A 21,674-nucleotide genomic window follows, 5' to 3' on the forward strand; every position below is an offset into this window, starting at 1 on the left:
TCTTTAACGGGTACTAACATCGCACTGTACACGGGCGTCTACCATGTCGCCATTGCGGCTATCGAGCACGTGATCTCCGGTTCGGCACTCGTGCACCCGAACTGCTACACCACCGTGGCCGATATTAACGCGAAATGGTAGGAGCCCGTGTACTCTATGCTCTCAGTGCACGTTACAGAACACCGGATGATCGAAATTGCCACAGCACTCCTCTGAGGCATCTCTCACAATGAAGTCGACGTTTCGCGACGTAAAACATCAGTGGGTCTTCGAGCTCAGCAGTCTTAAAAAATAATGATTCGAAAAGAGCGAGAAGAGCATGGCATTTAACAATGGTACACCAGAATATAAAAATACGGAGCGCACTTTGTTCAGCCTTTCACTGCAGTTTTACGGTGACAGCTGTTATGAGATCACTTTTCGGGTCGCGCGCAGTTGCATGTTGTCCGCTGCCGCCGCCGCCGACGACGAGGACGCCGGTGTCCGTAATCACATCGCGCGAAATTAAAAAAAAAAAAACCTTTAATATTAGGAAAACAGTGGGGCTTTAACCTGGCTCCACTAACTTGCTTTATGCAGGCTTGAGCAAGCACCAATCGCACAGTGGGTCTTAAACCCGGGTCCACTGGATGCCAGCCCAGTATTTCGCCACTAACTACCCTGGTGCTAGTGAGCTGTTAAACTTGCCTTAGGCAGACTTGATGTCAGGAAAGCAATTGCGTTCATACGACTTATAAAGCGCCTTACAACAGCGAAAGAACAATTCGTCATCGCACAATGCGAATAGCATAACGAGTGGGTGAGTGGGCTGTCCAGCCCATTACAAAATCTTGGTTTTATTTCCCTATATTAACTGTGGTGCATACCCACTTTATTCTTGATTCCTCATCGTCATCAGCCACTGTAATTTACAATTAGCACAAAATTCTTTGCAATTGTTTAGCGAATACCACGCTTCTCAGAAAAATGACGAAAAATAGTGCAGCGAATGCCGGCCTACTACCCAAAAGCCTATTATTAATGCCTTTGTAGATACCAAGCAAGTGTGCTTGCAGTAGTTACGCAAAGAGTGTTTTGAAAAGGCTCCGAAAAGCCGCTCTCCTATATATATACCTTTCGCTGTGACTGCGCTACACCTGCTGTGCTTACGATAAGCAGAGCCAGTGAAGAAAAAAAAAAAGGCCACACACCTGCGTGCATCGCTGCATATGTCGTTGAAAGAGAAGAATAGTTTTCTTTCCGAAGGCCCTGTGTGAGATATGGATGCCATTTGGCAGAGGTGTCGGCACACGAAAGCAACCAGACATTTTGTGGTTACAAAGTTTCAGGTATACGATCAGGTACAAAAAGAGCTACACTGCGGCTTTAGTAAACACATTCTCGAAAGACACAGTAGAAATAACCTTTTCAAAGCTGTATTTCGATATTGAAGCATAGATATCTTTTTTTTCTTGTATTTTCAGCATGTACAAGAATAGAGTCCTCCCGCGTCTCCAGAGCGAGAATCACGATGTCAACAAACTTTATGTTCCGTAAAACGGAGCGCTGAACACGCAGTTTCACGCACCTCAATGGCACCCGTTAGGAACTGGGTTAGCACGAAAAAAAAAGTCATGAAGTAATAAAATAAGAACGATATAAAGAAATAGTATCCAAGCAGTAGAAGCAAGAAAACAGTATAATAATACAAAAAATGTTCAAAGAAAGAAGATAAATACAAAGAAGTATGGGGGATTAGCTTATGCTTCTTTCTTTCTTTGACCCACCGCGGTGTTCTTGTGGCTCAGGTACTCGGCTGCTGACACGCAGGTCGTGGGATCAAATCCCGGCTGTGGTGGCTGCCTTTCCGATGGAGGCTGAAATGCTGTAGGCCCGTGTGCTCAGATTTGGGTGCACGTTAAAGAATCCTAGGTGGTCGAAATTTCCGAAGCCCTTCACTTTGGTGTCTCGGTTAAACTTCACATATCTTTCTTTCTTTCTTTCTTTCTTTCTTTCTTTCTTTCTTTCTTTCTTTCTTTCTTTCTTTCTTCTCCTTTCTTTCTTTTTTCTTTCTTTCTTTCTTTTTTCTTTCTTTTCTTTCTTTCTTTCTTTCTTTTTTTCTTTTGATAGCATTCGACCCAAGAACATCAAGTCAGTGTCGTTCTCCTAAACAACAAGTAATGACGTCATCAGCATTTTATCAATCACGGCTTTTTTCTTGGCATTTCGCCAGACGTTCCCTCAATGCTTCTCATAACTGCGGGCCGTGTCCAAAAGTTAGTTACTGGTTCAGAAGTTCTCTAGAAACTACCATAGTTAAGTAAAGTACGAATAAATGTAACGGACTCTGAAACTGGTACTGGTAACTGGTAAAGAAACTGGTACTGGGGCTCCAGCAGTCCTTTCTGTTGATCTGTCTTTTTTTATCTGCCCTCATTGTAGCTATAAAAGTGAGAGGGCGGTTCCTTTCATAGATGTCACATTGGTCCACTCCCTTCCTCCAGGGATGTGTAAAGCAACAAAGAAAAAAAAGGGAGTGGCCGGTATGGCCAGAGCACTGGCGCGTCGCCAGGTGGCTTAAATGAAGAGGGGGCTAAATGAAGTGGTTTGAGAGCCCTAAATCAAAGGAAACGGTACTTTATGAAGTTGATCCACACAGAAAATTTTCCATAGTGACAGACCTCCCACGACACCTAGAGACATTGATCCACCGACTTAAATTGGAAGTAGCATACACAAACAGCTTTCTGCACAAGATACATCGATCCAACTCACCGGAATGCCATTGTGGTCATGCAGAAGAAAATGTTCGCCATATTCTTTTGGAGTGCGTTAAACACGCGAATGAACGAGAAAAATTAAAGAACAAATTAGCAAGTTTGGAGAGACGGCTCGTCACAATAAAGAAACTACTTGGACCATGGCCTGAGATGCATCTCCAGAAAAAGGCAATAATCTTCCTGACAGACTTTTTAGTCGAGACCGGACTGGACAAGCGCCTATGACTGACAGCCAGAGGTGGATATTATATAAAATGTGGTCATGTATATACTGACATTAGATTAGTAAAATGTGCGTGTAAGTTTCTGACTGTGTGAACTGCACGAAGAAAACTGTGTATTGGCATGGTAGTTGAACTGGTTTCAGTGTGCTATTTTGTTTTTTCTTTTTCGTATTTTTAATTTTTGGGTACCGTTCTGTATTAATATTTTATTTTTCGCTGCAGAACTTTGTGATATGGAGTAGCCGAGGCAACAGGCACCTCAACCTCTCCACTGCAAAACAGTTAAATCAGAACAGAACGGAACAGAACAGGGGGCAGTTACACTGCCTAAAGAGACGGCTTCATTATGTAACAGCCAATGTATTCGGGACATTCACCGAAGCGTCATTTTGTTAGATTGTACGGATGCTACGTTCATGTCAGGAACAGAAGCGCTATTTCAGAGTGATAATTTTTTTTTGGTTCTTCCTTTCTTAGGCTAGACACTGACCACTTTGATTGTTTCCGTATGACCCAACACAATAAAATGTGGTACATATAGGCAAATTTATGTGGTTCACATGCCCGCGGCAAGGGTAGCGGTCACGTTTCTCGAGCGCTGACCCAAAAATCGGGGTTTGATCCGGGGCCGCCATGGTCGTACTTTAACGGAGGCGAAATGTTTAAGGCCGGTGTACTGTGTCATGTCAGTGTGCGTTCAAGAACATCATACAATCGAAATTGCTGAAGACCTGCCGCAGGGCGTGCCACATATTCATAGAGCAGTTATCAGACGTAAAGCCGCATATATTAATATTATCAAGGGTTCCCGCAGCTCGTACAACAATTCGCAGCACATGCGCGTTACAGTCTTTCACAATCATACAATACGGGCCATCTGGGCATGCGGCCAAATAAGTGCCGCCCTCTTATTTAATGAACTTTCAGACGCGATTTATTCACAGGGAATGTACCATTCGGTATATTCGACCGAATCGAAAAATACGGCCCTGCGCACGCTTCGTTGGTACAGGGCTGGTTGTTTCCAGCTTTATTATCTCGAATTTCGCACGCCAAGACGATAATAATAATATAAGGCACGCTGCAAAAGAGGATTCCGGGAAATTTAGATCATCTCCTGTTCATTACCTTGCACTCATACCATAAACACCGGGTTCTAGCATTTCGCCTGTATCAAAATGCCAACGCCACGGCTGTGATTAAACCGACGGCCTTCTTGTTGGCAGCTGAGTGCCGTAACACCGCACCGCCAAGGCGGATAGCCCCGCCGCGGTGGTCTAGTGGCAAAGGTACTCGGCTGTATACCTGCAGGTCGCGGGATCGAATCCAGGCTGCGGCGGCTGCATTTCTGATGGAGGCGGAAATGTTGTAGGCCCGTGTGCTCAGATTTGGGTGCACCTTAATGAACCCCAGGTGGTCAAAATTTCCGGAGCCCTCCACTACGGCGTCTCTCATAATCATATGGTGGTTTTGGGACGTTAAGCCCCACATGTCAATCAATCAACAGAGGCGCATAGTCGTCCCCGGCAAAGGAATATGAGGTACACTGAGCCCGAGCCTTGTGATACCTATTGCTAATGTTGTGAAGTGATAGCCAGATCCACGACAGACAACTGGGCATACAGTTTAGTTTTTTGAGAGAGAATCGTTGCAAGCACGTGGTAACCTGAATATTTTGTATATTGGTACTTGCTGCAGAGTTTCGATTAGACTTTGGTCGATACAAAACATATGAATAAACGCAGTTGCTGGCGGAGAAACCGCAACGCGTATATTTGTAGGATCCTTGGTGTAGCAAGCACATTTACGCAAGTAAGTGGCTCTGGGGAGTGCGATACTCTGCTCCGAACGCCGGCTTTTTCGCGTGCCCTGAAGCCATTAGCCCACGAAAATCAATTTCGGGGCCCTGCAATTCGCGGCCTCTTTTCAAAACTACGTTGCAACTGAGACTTTTGAATACGGTTGGCTGCTTCTTGCAGTGAACTGACTTGTTGCTTCTCATTTATAAAACACTCCAACTTAGGACGCGCGCATTCAGCAAAATGTCGTCGAGAAAGCTTGCACAATAGTTGTCGGTGAAAGGAAAGACTATCCCACTGCAGAATTGGGTGAAGAAGTCGGAAAAGTTTTACTCGATTTTTTTTGGTGCTTTACGTTTTCTTAGGGCGGCTTACTGCTCTCCCATAGTTGAGTAGCAATTGCTCAAAATCGTAAAACATTTTTTTTTTCTAAACACACCTTGTACTTAGAATTGTTGAATATTCAGTCTAAGCAGACATCAATCCTAGTTTCTGGTGCCCTTATTAAAATGGGACACTTATTGTTCTCTCGCAGTAGAGTACATAGTGTTCCAACTCGTCCAAGATTTGTTGTAAACGCACTTCTTGTGTGCCACTTAGGGCGTGCTCTGAGACGCCTTCTTGGCTTTGCGAAGTGGAGTATGAAGTACTCTGAATGGTTAAACGATTTTTCTAAGCACATTTCTGGTAAATAAATGTCATAAAGCTATGTTGATTTGTTATTGACGTCAACTGTTAATGGTATAATAAATACTTTTAAACACACCGAAGAGGAAACCAACTCCTCTCCCGTAAAATAGTCATAAACGTACGAGTACTGCAAATAGCGTCCTTTTCCTCGCAATCGAAAGAGCTCTTCCATAACCTAGCCGCGGCCGCTCCAAGAGATGTTAGGCCTGTTTAATTTTGCTTAAACACGAAGACACGAGCGGCAAAGCGGTGTTGGCAGTTTCATCCTAGTTAGCTGTAGAAATCGTGCGCCGCTGCAAAACACCGCGTGAACATCCAATGAAAAAGAAAAAGAAACACAGCATGTCAACGGAGTGAATGATGATGAAGGGGTGAAGCTTTAGAGGTAAATCGCGAAACTGAATTCTCCGTAAATCTTGCCCACTTGATACACCATATCTATGAAGTGAGTGATGAAGGACCTTGCTCTGCCCATCCATACATCCGTTCGCCAGTCAGTCAGCCAGCCAGTCCGTCGGTGCATCTGTCTGTCCGTCTGTCCACCAACCCGTTTGTCTGTCTGTACGTCCAACCATCCGTCAGCCTGACTGTTAATCCGTCTGTTTATCTGAACATCTTAACGCAGCTTGCGTCACCGCATCATCTAGTGATCAATTCGAGTACTGTCGATGCGAGCGCTACTAGTGAATAATTTGCGTACTAAAGGTAACTACGACTGACTGCTTAGGCGGGCAAGTGTAGGCCTTTTCCAGTTTCGCCCCTAAAACTTGTTTGATTCCTTTATGACAAAAAAAATGAGATAACACAAAAGTCGTAACAGTCGTTACAGAAAAAAAGCACACCATATCCACGGAGTGAATGATGAGTGGGTAGAAGTGTCCATCAGCCCGTCCGCGCTTCCGTCCGTCCACGCGACCATCTATGCGTCCATTTGTCTGTCCATACGTGCGTCCGTGAGCCTATTCTTTCGTCTGTCGATCCGTTCGGGCGTCCATCTGTCCGTACGTCTACGCGTCCATTCATTTGTCCGTCCATCATCTAGTCTGTCTGTCCATCCGTCCATGCGTCCATCTAGTGAACTCTCTAAGTAACGTCATCTCGCATCTCGCATCCCCTGTGGCACATAACTGCTCCGCGCGTCCATTCATCCGTCCGTCCGTCCGTCTGCTAGTCTGTCTGTCTGTCCATCCATGCGTCCTTCTAGTGAACACTTCAAGTGCCACCATCTCTCATCTCGCATCTCCTGTGGCACATACCCGCTCTAGAGCGGGTATGTGCCACCGGTGGCTACATACATACATACATACATACATACATACATACATACATACATACATACATACATACATACATACATACATACATACATACATACATACATACATACAGAGGTGTGACAGACCCAAGCCATTAGGAACCTCGCTCCTAAAAGGACGGCCGGTATGGTCAGACCACTGGCGCGTTGTCACATGTCTTTAAAAAGAGGGAAACACTTTCGAAAGGGACGACTCCATAATGGAACTGCTAGTGTATTTGGTGAATACGCCAAAGCGTCATTTTTAAGTGTGAATACACTTTATAAGCGACCCCAAACCATCCACCGCCGTCGGCGGCGTCCGCAGTCTTCTCTCTATCTTTAAAAGAAAGAGGACTTGGCGAACCACAGCGCGACGCTCTACCGAATAAGCCACGGACGCGACACTGATATCGGTGTCAGTAACGCACCTTATACCCCCTCCCCCTTCGCTCACTCCTCCGCTCTCCTCGCTCGCTGCAGCTGCGTGCGCACCCCTCTCTCTCGCGCGCCCGCCTTCTCTCTCACTCTCCCGTCGAGAGCGGGTCGTGCGATGGATGTCCCGGAGGCAACGCTACCATCAACAACGAATACAGTACAACCGAATGCCAGCACTGCTCCCGTCGTTGGAAGTGACGGTGCCGCGGTGGTTTCGCCGACGTTGGAAGACAAGGCGGCGCTGCGAAGGGCTCGTGAGACCGAACGTAAGCGGGCGAATCGTGCTGCGGATGCCGAACTGCGCGCTCGCGAGGCGAAGGACAAGCGGGCGAAGCGTGCAGAGGATGCCAAACTTCGCGCTCGCGAGGCCGAGGACAAGCGGGCGAAGCGTGCAGCGGATGCCGAATTTTGCGCCCGTGAGGCCGAGATGAGGCGTCAGCATCGAGCCGCGAACGCGGCCCAAGAAGCGGAACGACAACGCAAGCGTCAGGCGGAGAAGGGCGATTCAGGTATGCTAGCCCAGGTATTACCAGCTCTGACTGACGCCAATCGAGACCGACCGCATCTGTTAAGGTTATTAATGTAAACGCCAGAAGTTTGCTGAATAAAGCTGATGCAGTTGAAGCCGCAATCCTGGAGCATGAACCGGATATAATGGTCGTAACAGAGACTTGGTTACACACGGATGTAGCAGATTTTGAAGTAACACCTACAGGTTACACAATTGTTAGAAAAGACCGGCAAGGAAGGGGTGGTGGAGTTGCGTTTCTTATTAAAGACAACATTAGGTTTTCAGTGTTGGATGATAAATATGACATAGAAATGTTGTGGATTAGGTGTGGGTTCAGCGAGCGAACTGTGTATATTGGAGGGATTTATAGAGCGCCAAATTCCTCTCTTGATATAATCGCAAAGCTAAGAAATTTTATGGATTCTAATTTTAGTCTCCAAGATAACGTATTATTATTAGGGGACTTCAATCTTCCGGATATTAATTGGCTATCCCAGTCTCCTGGATCGGAACAGGTTGCAAGTGCTGAGCAACTACTGGAGCTGGCATTCTGCTATGGGCTAACGCAAACTGTCACTGAACTTACTCGGATAGGGACTACAAGGTCATCTATCCTTGATTTGGTTTTTGTGTCCCCAAAGCTGTTGCCGTTACTCAGCCGTTGTGAAGTTGTAGAAGGCCTATCCGACCACAGAATGGTAGTAACTCACCTAACATTGTCCCCAGACACCTTGGGTAAACCCACACTTAGCACTGTATTGAATTTTATGGCGGCTGATGATGTGTCTATTCTGGACTATCTTGAAAGGTCCTTTGATGAATTTCAGGTCCTTTACAACACTGACTGCAGCACTGATAGGCTATGGCATTTCTTTTCAACTGTTGTAGGGAAGTGCATAGACAGCTATGTACCTAGGATTAGAAAACGCATTTGTAAAACCAATCCCTGGATCACCAGAGAAATCATTCACACAAAAAGAAAACTAAAACGGAAACAGAAATCTTGTGCAAAAAATTGTACCCCTGAAGGAACAGCTTGCATTTCTTCAATGAGACAAGAACTGAAACGTCTGATCAAGCAGTCCAAGGATCGGTTTTTCAATGTGACATTGACGAAATACTTGAAGGAAGCCCCCTCAAGGTTTTGGCGCTTTGTAACTCCCCCAGCAAGCTCTCCGAGGCCACCTGAAATTACTCAACAACGTGTTGATGATTTCAATTCTTTTTTTGCTTCTGTGTTTACTCATGATAATGGCATTTTGCCCGAGTTTTCTACGTCACCATTGCAGCGGCCGATCGATGATGTGGTAATTAGCGAAGAGGGTGTCCTAAATCTTTTACTTAATATAAATACAAGAAAAACCCCCGGCCCTGATGGTATACCAAACGAATTTCTGTACAGATACGCTGAATGGGCGGCTCGCTTCCTTACAAAAATATTTCAGTCGTCCCTGCGCAGTGGCTCTTTCCCACTAGTGTGGAAGCAGGCTAAAATTACCCCTGTTCACAAAAGTGGCTCCTCTCGAGACGAGCGCAACTACCGTCCTATTTCCCTTATCAGTACATGTTCAAAGATACTCGAGCACATTATTAACAAACACTTGATGTCCTATCTTGATACGCACAATCTATTATCTTCGAAGCAGCATGGCTTCCGCCGAGGCTTATCTACAACAACTCAGTTAATCGGATTTGTTCATGATCTTTCAAAAACAATCAATTGCGTGGTCAAACTGATGTGGTATATTTGGATTTCGCAAAGGCATTTGATAAAGTGTCGCACTCAAAGCTCCTGTTTAAAATTGACAAAACGTTTCAAAATAGTCACTTGACAAAATGGTTTTCATCCTATCTCAGCTGCCGTCAGCAGTTTGTTCAAATAGAAAATAAACAGTCTAGAGCAGTTGCAGTGAATTCTGGAGTTCCCCAGGGGAGCGTGCTGGGTCCCCTTTTATTTTTGTTATATATAAATGACCTACCAAACCGCGTTACGGTCCCGATAAGGTTGTTTGCCGATGACTGTGTTGTTTATAGTAGAATCGAGACTGAACATGACCAAGTTAATCTAAACAACAATCTTCAAAGAATAAAGGATTGGTGCGAAGAATGGCAAATGAGTTTGAACACAGAAAAAACAGTCTTTATGACTATAACTAGAAAGAAAGCACCTCTAGATTACAACTACCAGATTGGCAATGCTTTCCTCAAGCGTGTACAAAACTATAAATATCTTGGGTTATGGTTCACGCCCGACCTCCGGTGGAACACTCATATTGATAATGTATGCTCCAGGGCTACCAAGGCATTGTATAGCCTTAGACGTAACCTTTATACCGCCCCATCTGATATAAAGTGTCTTGCTTACAAAACTCTTGTCAGACCCATTATCTAATATTCTAAAATTGTCTGGGACCCTTACACAAAGACAAACTGCAATAAAATAACAAAAATACAGCGACTTGGTGCGAGATTTATTTTTAATAAATATAGCCGACATCATTCTCCTACTGAACTCTGTAAAAAAGCTGGACTGGATAGTCCTGAACTTAGGACGAGGATTGAGCGTCTGAAATTCCTCTTCCAGTTAATTCATAATCAATTTAAACTAAACTATTCAGATTACTTCCAGGTCAACACACAAGAACACTCCAGACATCGCCATAATATGTATATACCACCCCTAGTCCCACGTAACGATTGCTTTAAGTTCAGTTACTTTCCACGTGCTATTGAAGATTGGAATAGGCTGCCAGAGTCTATAATTGGTTGTTCCTCGCTTACATCATTTGAACAGAATCTAAAACGTTTATTTTCCGAATAACAGTGACATATGTTTTTTTTGCGTGTGTGTGTACTTTTTGTTGGTTGCATGATCCTGCAGTAGTTGTCTTTCAAATCTTCAGCGCGGTGCAAAAGTGCCGCCTCAAATGCGTCATGTGCTGTTCTGCGCGTATGTATTGCATCGCATGTGTGTTCCATTTATGTATGTTATGTATAACTTCGAGTTGCTGGTCACAATAGTACCGAGAAATTATCTCGAGACCTGTACGGTACTTCTTTTTTGCAAATAATTGTTTGTACTTCCACCCTGTAACGGCCCACTTCTGGGCTAACAGTATAAATAAATGAAATGAAATGAAATGAAGGCCGGCGTCAAGACGCCGCTCGCAATCGTCAACGGCGAGTGGACGTTCCCGAAGCCGTTCGAGCCAGTGAACGTGCTGCGTGGGAGAGGGTGTGAGCCCTGGACTTTGCTCGTCTGGACGCGTCGTGAAGTGTAAATAATACTTCGTATATATAGTATCTGTGTACAAATGCTTCATGACAAACAACACTTAAATTCATTAATTACACTTTAATCTTCATCATCAGTAATAAAACTCCCAAGCAATTCCCCGAGGGTGAACATGGTTAAGTGCGAGTGCACGGGGAGATGCTATGAGGGGGAGTAAAGTTAAAATTTGTTGGCATTCAGCAGTGAGTTAACGTAAACTCCCCCGTATGATCAAATTGCGATTCCCAGGAACCATTACACCATAAAGGCACCATAGTGCGAATAATAAATATAATAGTGCGAATTAATAAATACCCCTCATAGCATCACCCCGTGCATTCGCTCTTAACCATGTTCACCCTCGTGAAAATGCTTGGGAAATTTTAGACTATTAGAATGCTACGTTTCTGCCAAGAACAGAAGCGCATTTCAGAGAGATGGTTTTTTTCGTTCTTTCTTTCGGCTACACACTGACAAATTTGATTCTTTCCGTATGATCCCACACAATAAAATGTGGTACATATTGGCAAACTTATGTGGTCCTCCCCGCTGTGGTGTAGCGGTTACAGGAAACAAGTCCTTACGGAAATAGTTTGTATTTGCTGTGCATTGATATAGGACAACTTATATCAATGCACATGTGTGTTTTTTTGACAGCTAAAGTGCTGTTTGCCGTAAATGCATCCACTTTGACATTTAATCATACATCTCTATCCCTAGGCTAACATCTATGCTTAATGATTGATTAATCATTAAACATGCCCTTGTGGTCACGCATACTTGTGGTATCTGTAGCAGTTAACGGTGAGAGGGGAACAAAAGAAAGTGATGGTTAGCCAGAAGAGCGAGACTGGTTGTACAGAAAACTTGGGATGAGGTCGAATACTCGCAGCATGTGTGAGTTAATGAAAGCCACTTAGAGGGAACACAACACGCGCTGTGTCTTCCCTGTTGGCCGGCCACCATTTTTTATGGGGCAAACGTATGAATGGGGAACGCGTAGTTCCCCATTCAAACGATTGGGGAACAACGCCTTGAAGCAGGTGCGTTTCAGCCTGCTTCATCGTTGTGCCTAAATGTAGCGTCTTTTAGGGGCGGAGCTCCTTAAAGCGGCACCCGTTTGTCCCTCGTTGTCGTAGTCGTAGTGGTAGTGTGTAACCTGAGTTATATTTTGATCTGCAAGCTGGAGCCGGTGGGAGATTTCTCCTGTGCTTTGTTGAACAATAAAATGTTCGCGGCGTGCGCGTTAACTAAAAGCGGAATGCTCCTGTCTCTCATTCCCCATTAGCAGCCATCGGCATGTACATGGAGCACTATCTGACAAGAAAGGATTGCTACGTTATACTCGCTGGGTGTAACCTCCTTAGTTTTATAAAGGTTTAGCGAGCGTTGAGCCGCAGTGCCATGAATACAGTGAACTAGTATATACAATGAACTCGAGGTGGTTAAAGGTGGGAAGTAGACCCGAAGCGAAAGCCGTAAGAAAGTGTGCGTGTGCCACCTGTCGTTTAGTCCTTGGAATGTCCGCTGGATGGTGGTGCTTCTATATGGGGAATACATGATGAAAAGATGCGAGATGGCGGTACTTGGAGTGTTGAATAGATGGACGAACGGACACACAGACAGATGCATGTATGGATGCATGAACGAACGCAGGGGTGGATGCATGAACAAACTTAGGGACGGACGCACGAACAGACGCACGCACGGACGGGTGGATGGACGCATGGATGGTCACACAGATAGACGCATGGACGGACGGAAGCAAGAACGAATGAATGGACGAATGCTTCGCCCCACTCTCCACCATTCACTCCGTGGATATGCTGCCATTTTTTATTTTTTCGCGTTCGAGCTGCTCAGCGGCACACAACAGATTCGTGGCGTCACACCACTGTAAAAAAAAAAACAAACAAACAAACTTATCACCTCTGAGATGGGCACGCACACCGGTCTCAGAGCCACGCGCTTTGTTTTCTAAGACAACTGCCAGATGGCGCTAATATTTCGCGTGTGATATGACGATGCGCACGTTTGCCTCCGCTGCACGCTCGAGGCACTCTAAAACAGCGCCTCCAGAATACCATTCACCAATTTTCTTGCGCAGAACATGAAATAAATGACTTGTTCACTCTCTCCACACGCACAACTATCGTCTTTCGACGACATTTGCAGATTAAATGCAGATACAAGGCGAACTTGTTATTTAGCGGCCATGCCTGCACAATCCCACCACACAATGTTCATTGAAAGCTACGCTGATTCGCTCTTTTTATAGATGTTTTCGTGGATGACGCTTAAAAAAAACTTCTACGCTTCGGAGCCGGCGAGCAACCTTCTTTCGATGCCTGCACTGTTTACAGTGTACACGCTTTTCCGCTTCGAATAAAACTGTGGTGTAATGAAAACTGATGACAATTTCACTTCTCAAGCACTTCGACCAATCCCGAGTGCTACCGATACCTTCGGCTAAGCGTTGTCTGAAGAAAACATATCGTCAAAGCCAACCGTTTCGACAACTGTTCTTTTCTTCTTTAGGACATCCAGTGAAAGAACGCAGGACCTTAGGACGAAACGTTTGCACCCTCGATAGTCGCTGGTTTAAGAATTTCAACAGCAACGCTGTTTACGCTATAGACTTAATTTGTGAGGCATATCAATAAATGTGTACGCGCCACCGGAATTGGTTAAATCTCACTACTAGCATATCGTGCAAAAAAAAATAAAGACGGCAACAGTTAGCCCAAATGCGAACGACAGCAGCGAGATGAAGGCCCCGAGTTCGTACAACAAGGAATTACGCGGAAACGGGAAAGGCAGTCATAACTGCGAGAATACCCCGAAGCCATCGAAGGAGGACTTACTTCCCGTAGATGTACGTGAAGTTTGAACACCGTTTTTCAGTCGAGGTGCTGTTTCAGCCTTCTAGACATGCGTGTCATGTCTGTGAATGCCTGTGGTTAAAATCGAGTATTTCTGCGCTGAGAATCCACGTAAGAACAACCTAGCATCACCTAGATAAGGTCTAGCAACATTCGAGAAGCAACCGGACCAGTTTTCCGAATTGTCCAGTTTCGCTGCTCGCTGGTTTGGCGTTAGCTTCGCCTTCCATTCATTCCTTCAAACCCGCACCTTCTCCTAAACTACTGCCTCGTTCAAATGGGCAATTAAGAAGTAGTTCGTATGTGATGTCTTCACTTTCTGAATCCAGCCTTCGGCTGATCACGTTTCAATCAGAGACTAATCTTCTTGACTGCACGCTACTGATCAAACCTTCCAAAGTCCCTAGGTTTCTTTTCTTTATTCTTCTCTTCCTTCTTCAAAATTTTTCTTGGGTCTTCCTTTTTTTTACTTTTTCTTTGCACATTTGATTCTCGAGACTGCTTGACGTAGGTCTCTAGTTCCCTCCCTCCTCGTGGTTCTCATTTCTCAACTCCCTCGACGGGACTAAATTCTTCGCCCTCCGGCGATAATTTCTTACGCGCCTGCGTAATGGCCCATTCGTTTCGTGCTCTTTCCCCACAGGACTAGCCATGACGAATGTGCGAAATGGCATGATGAATTGGCTCACTAAGGAGACATATTTATGCTCGAATTCTCGAAATCACTTGCTGTTTGTTAGGAAGTTGAACTAACGACGCTTCATGCAGATTACGCGAGCTGACTGGTCATACCAAACTCGAGGGTTAATAGCAAGTTGTAGTAAACACAAAAGCTGAACGAAGAAAAAAAAATGGGTGAAGAAGATGCTAAAAAGTAGTGTTTTGGCCAGCAACTGCCTAAGTGCATATTAACTGCCTAGCAAGCAAGAACATTCGAATGAAAAAAAAAGAATGTTATTCATATCAAAGTATTAGTTGTTTCACCCTTTAACTGCGGTAATGCTTTTAAAAAGAGCTCGTTTTCAGGCGACATTTCTTGTCCTTTCCTTCACTCTCGTTTTGGCCCTGTCTCATTCATATAAGTAACACTACTGTTTAATAGCCTAGGTATTAAAACTAATTTAAAATTTGAAAGTGACTTCTTCAGGTAAATAAAAATAAGAGTAAGACACTTCTCCTATTTATGGAACTTACGAAAGAATATGTGGAATTCATGGTTTCGTGAATCGAACGAAAGTTGTGAAATGAGTAGGGATGATGTGAGATTGTCTAATCAGATAAGCAACAGACCTTCTTATAAACTTTAAAAGTTTCTTTCCTCCTATGAAGTTCAAACAACTAATGGTGGCTAGCCACTTACGTCAAATAGCCTGTTCGAACACGGTTAGCTTTCCCAATGACGTGGGAAATGTAGAGTCGGTTCTCTTGATATAAACACCTCTGATAGACGTGCATCTGCGCGTTCAACTAGAACCACGGTTCCGCTTGAAGCACGACAGGCGCCGCCGTTAATATGTGACGCGAACGGGGACCAAGCACCAAGTGAGGGCATATAAGACGCGAACGGGAACGACAACCTGAGCTGGAAACAAAAGGTGCAGAAAATAAAGACCGTATACCAAACGCTGAGGAGTGCACAGACATTGATGAGATTAGCAATAACAAAGACAAAAAGTTTTGAAACAAAGAGAAGCAACCCTATTTGCGAAGATTGCAAACATCGCTGGGAACGATCAAAAGAGAGGCAGCTTGTAAGCCGCTTGGCTGATATGACAACACTCATGGCAGGACCAAGAGAACAAATAATTTTTTTTCTTGTCACCAAGAAGGTGTCATTATGATGTCAAAGGTGATTCTTCCTAGCTTACTAGGCAGTGCATATATACATTTCGATGTTCTGTATTTGTCTGCAAAGTGAAGGATTAGTTTGTGTTTAGTGTCGGGAGGCGGCTCTTCACCTGTCACCTTCGGTCGTCCAGGCAAACCCAATGCCTGGTGGTGCCGTAACTTCCGTCGAACGAACTTTCTATGGGCGCAGGAAATAGCCTGTTTTTTATTACCGCATGCCCTATTTGAAGAAGGTTGAGGTATGCACACTGGCTCTAAGGACAGAGGTTTTCTGGAACCTCCAGCACAGATTGTCCAGAATACATGAATTAAAAATCCATATTCAACGCCAAGCTCTTTTTTTTTTGCTTATTCCGTATCTGAAAAAAAAAACTCCGTTTTTCGTGTCTGTATTTCATCGATGAAGCCTTTTCTTATAGCTTGGATCACGAGAACATGCCGTTGATTTGATAGACGAGAAACTGATTACCTTGCCGGCTGAGCTTCCACAAAACTTGAGAGCATAGATTTCTTGACCGCTTTAGATTCTTGATGCATAAGTCATCCTCATTCTAAGCCTAAATGTCTGCCAATATTCACCAAAGTCTTCCGGGATAGAAGGCTTAGTTATCTAGACCAGCTTTATGCAGGTTTTTGGGAAATAATCGAATGGGTGAGGCTTCGATATCTTTACACCGCCTCTGACTTATGGTATCGCAGTAAACCTCTGCGTTATATCCTAGCAGTGTCTGCTAGTGGTCCCTCCAACCAGATGGACGGTAGAACGGTATGATCAGGTTCTTCAGAGTAAAGTATTTTCAGTTGAAGATGAAGGAAATTTTGAGTCGATCAGTTTTATTATTGTGGTGCTCTGCGCAATGACAGAATAAGTCAAACAGAATGCAGAGCATCAGTGGTGTCTGGTGCATTAGGTTACGATTTCACCACCTACTTGCGTTGCTTTATAAACGTGACATGTTTTATGTTGCGTTATTCGCAATAAAGAAGCCGAAGGCTGCACTTAAAGGGACACTAAATGAAAAAAAGTGGTTTTCTTACGTATTATTAAGGCACTAATCTACAATCCCGAAAACGCCACTCTAAAAATTAAGCGAGCACGCTAACAGAGTATGTGGGTAGAGACGCCACCTTGAGATTTCCGTACTTTGACGTCATATATTTTTACGGCGTCTACTTGGTCCTACGTAGTTCCAGATCGACAAAAAGCAAGTAATTGTCATCTTTGGAGGCCACAAACATAGCATACGAAGAGTCAGAAAATTTAGTCAAGCCAATATTATTGAAAGTACTAAAGACATATTCTAAAATCAGCAATGTCACATGCGCAAATTTTGGTGCGAAAGTGGAAAGTAAAACTTCAACTATCATTTTCTCTTTTAATAAAAACTTAGAACCTGAGACTTAAACTTAACCCAAAATGAAACTTACGACATTAGACTTCTCAGAGTACAGCTCAAAGATGTAAAACCAAGTTCTTGTTTCACTTTGGTGTCCCTTTCACTTGTGAAATCAATTTAACGATAAAAAAGAGTGCCTGTATACTAATAAACTTGCAAGCTACTATTTAACCACGTGGCTCTTTGACGTGTGGATTACTTGTCTTCTCTAACAAAAAGCTAACATCACCACAAGCTGGCCTGTGTTCTCTTCATTCTCTTCAAAGTCACTTTGGTCCAAGATATCGGCTCTGCGAGTGTTCTCCGGGTTGGCGGTTTCTGCAGCCCACGCTTTGCTTCGAGCTCCCACCGGCGCTGACGGGATACCTTCTTGCAATGCTACTCTCTCCTCCCTTTCTAGCTTCTCTTCTTCATATCATTTTTACTTCTCCTTCCCCGTCCTTAAGGTTTGCTTTGCCGTGCCCCACAAAAGGGAGAAACGGAATAAAACAAAAGCGCCTTCTAAGGTGAAATTCGCAAATATTTAAATAAAAATGAAAAAGGACGTTGTGGCCTTCTAGGTGGAGGCCATCTTCACCGAAACGTCGTTTTGTCAATTTTTGTGCATTTTACTTGGTCAGCGTTTTATTCCACTATAATTATGCCCGACCAGACTCTTGAATATGGCAGACAATAGCGTAACTTTTATTTGATCTTTCCCGAAGCACTCAGTGTCAACTTTTTCTTGTAATAGTATCAGAGTACCGGTATCATCATCCAGTGCTGCATAAACATTTTTTCTCTCTATGTCACCAAATGCACCGCTGTGGAAGCTAGCCAAACCTCTTGAAGCAGATGCGTTCGCATTATTATACGTATACCTCTGTGTTCTCGGCACCTAAAATATAAAAAAATGTTACGTTATTATGGTGCATGGTAACGGAGGTTGTTTTTTGCCTTACAAGTTAACAAACTGTGTTATACGTCTCTTATTATACAGCTGGATCACTTCGTGTATATTTTATTCTCGTATTTTGGTAAATTATTTGCCGGCCATCACGACGTGTTCGTCAAAGACGCATGCTCGGCTCGCGCAGGCGTTGAAAATGATGTAAGCGGTCCACGAAACACGCCGGCTTCCACGTTTTGCTGATGAACCTTATTGTAAGATTCCACAGCAGTGCACATGGAGTGCAAAACGAAATATAGGTAAGTAATAAAGCTGCAAAATTAGGCCTGAATTGCGTTAAAAAAGTTACGTAGTTTAGCTATCAGTGCTGGCTTATGCAAGACAAGGGAACGACGCAAACACGAACGGAAGCAGTATACGGACGCAGGTTAGTCTCGCATGTATTTCGGTTCGACGTAAATAAATAGAAATATTTGCAAATTAGGTTTGCGGTTTTTTTATTTTCTCAACTATCATCCATTTTCTCAAGCAAGAGACTATACAAACTACACATGTCGTGTCGAATAATTCTTGAAGTGTCACACTGTGTGGGAAGATTGATAGATGGATACAACATTATTCGAAAAAAAAATGAAAGTGAATGCGGTTGGACTCTTACACGTCCGAAAGCTCTATGGCCAACACCACTAGGCTTTAGAGCAGCGATGTCTATGCTGAGAATCAGCGTCAAAGCACTGATATCTATGCAATGCCACTGCTCGTCATACGATGTCCCCTTAATCTGGCTGCATGTGCCCGCGACATGAACGGCATCCACTTTTAGTTGAGATTTTGATGTCTTGCTGCAGCGCGAAGCGCAGAAAATTTTGGCAAACATGATTGTGAGCACCAACTGTACGCATTGCACTTGTCAGCTTGAAATGATCAGACTTAGTGAAGGGCCCTTTAAGAACCAGCTGAGTGCAAATAACAATATTTTTCATTATGCCTAAGTATTTTTTCATAAATAGATTGTTTACGTTGTGAATCAAAAGAAACAACGGCTGTCATTTCACACCTCATGTAACAAAACGTATAAGCATATCATTGTCACGAGTGACAACTGCACGATGAAAGAAGTCGCTACGGGAGACAGTGATTATTGTGGTACGAGGAAAGATAGACTGTCGAAAAAATGTTGAAATTCTCAGGGTACAAATGGAACCATCAGTGACTCCAGGAGCTTTGACACATTTCTCAAGAGTGCCACAATGTCTTGGAAACAGATTGGAGCAACACAATGGCTAGAATGAAATTCCATTGTGTCCATTGGTGTCTTCTAAATGCATTTTGAAAGCTTAGCCATGTTCTTATCCAAAGTGATGTACGCGCCGACGTGTCAGCTTCGTCAGGGCACTTCATTGATATATTCATGCGTCGCCTTTTCGCAGAGTGGCCTGCGATGTTCACTCGAAAAAAAAAATTCCTGGTATGTGCCTGGAAGCAGACGTACACGAATGGAAAAGAAAAAAAACAAAAACGGCAAGATATTGAAAGAGTGTTGTGTACTGTGGGACATTTTCAGTGATGACTCTATTAGAATTCGCATCGGACTTCCTTATACGTGACCTTCTGCAAATGGGCTTTCCTCTCAGTACCCTATTGAGAGGAGTCGTGTACATTGACTCACCTTTGGAAAGTTATCAAAATAACTGAACATCCATGTATCGTCCTTCATATTCCATCATCTGTTGTGCAACAGCTTATCGTAACAATGACTGACATTTCCTTTCAGATCTTAAGGTTACTGCATGTAACTCGTGCATACAGCTACAAGCCACACTGCATTGTTCACGCTTGAGCTACAGCAGGGAGTACTGATGTTTGGTAACACTCAGAACAGAGTGGCCAAAGTAGGGAGTTTTCAAAGTGACAGTCATCGTAGGGAAGGGCACTAGTGCAAAGCTCCATGATGTTCGTTGTTCGACAATTGTGTGTCTGACACTATGAGGACGTTATCGAATAGAAATCGGTGAACTATCAACAAAAATACAAAAAGTTCTGCAAGCACAAAACATCTTTGGGAAACATTAGAAAAAAAAGGATTTGTGGCCGCGAAAAACGATTGAGCTGCGTAAAAGTGGGAGATACTTCTGTCTCTTTCGCACACGCTCTTGAACAGTGGTTTTGAGCCACGGATGTTTCGGGGACCTCTTTTGGACATGTGGAATTCTTAAGCGCCCTCTTACAGTAAGATCGAAGACTGGGGGGAGGGGGATGGCATATGTTAAAAGGAATTGCCGAGCAAACTGGGTGCCTTTTCCTTCTTCCTGACATGCAATGGTCAAACTATAGGACCACACCAATTGCATTGCAACAGGTTGTCAATAAGTTGTGTGGTCTGCAGCCTCACTCAATGTGTTTCTAGCTATGTTTGATCTTGAAATATGTGAGCCTGCAAAAAAAACATGCTTTGTCGAACATTCCATAGAAAGCAGCAACAAAATCTTCTCAATACCTCCATGGTGAAGGGTGAACAAAGTAAACACCTCAATAGTACTGATGTGTTATGTGGTGAAGTTTAAAATGCGTGTTTTCAATTTTTAAAGTGGGTTTCGCGGACTTCCAAAATTGACATCGTGAATCGAGTCCGAAAACCACCATTTGAGAAATACTGTTCTACACGTATTTGACTTCACCTGTTAGGTGCCTCGTCTCTTTCCTGTCAAATTGTTAGTGTAAAGTTAGCGTTTGCTCACGTCCTGGAGTTTTTCTACATGTTTGCGTCTCTGTTTTAGGAGCGCTTTACTTAGGCTTCGTTAATAGATTTTTTTTTTACTAAATAGCCTTCAAAAAGAGCAACGCTTTATGCCAGTGGGCTCACAGTCATCACGCGGCTTTCTAACTAGGCCGATAAATGCGGATGAAATAAAACTGGAAGTGCACACGTACAGCCCCGCTGCCTCCTTTTTGTGAGTGTTTGCTAGCACGTTTAAAAAGAGAACAGTCAGCTTCATTGCATAAAATTCGCCAAAACAGCGAAGCTGACAGCCCATTTCTTCAGGTCATTCCTATTTTCAGTCTTGCGCCAGTTAATTTTTTTTATGATAATCTGACCCTGTTGTCTGCATTTTTTAAGCTCTTACAGTCGAGGCAACAAAGATCCACAATTTTGTGTGCCGAAAGCAAAGTTTTGGTTAAAGGAGACGCCATAGTGAAGATCTCTGGAAATGGACAGCACACCATGTTTTCTTTTTTTGACGTGTGCTGACACCACGCCGCACGCTGGCCTCAAGGATTTCTGCTCTCTAGAGAGGCAATCCACCACAACCGAGACCGAACCCAGGAACTTCAAGGCAACATCAAAGTACAACGGCTGAAAAAGCAACAACAAAGACAATAAAGCTCCACTACTAACAGTGCCTTAGTGAAAAAAGTAACGTAGACGCTTGTAATCCGTACATATCTTCAACAAAAAAAGCGTAAGTTCTTATTGCGGCTTATAAGCGTTAAAAACACGTAACTACAGAGAGGTTACTGCGCTAGAAAGCTGAACGGCGAGAGTAACGCCAGTAAACACGTGAAATAAGATCATGTCATCACAACAGGCCGATGCCTCGATCCTCAGCAGCCATTCGATTGCAAGTGGTGGTTGTCCTGAGAACCAGAAATTTATTCGCATAAATGTGA

This window comes from Rhipicephalus microplus, chromosome 5 (assembly GCF_043290135.1).
Source record: "Rhipicephalus microplus isolate Deutch F79 chromosome 5, USDA_Rmic, whole genome shotgun sequence".
Taxonomy (NCBI): Eukaryota; Metazoa; Arthropoda; class Arachnida; order Ixodida; family Ixodidae; genus Rhipicephalus; species Rhipicephalus microplus.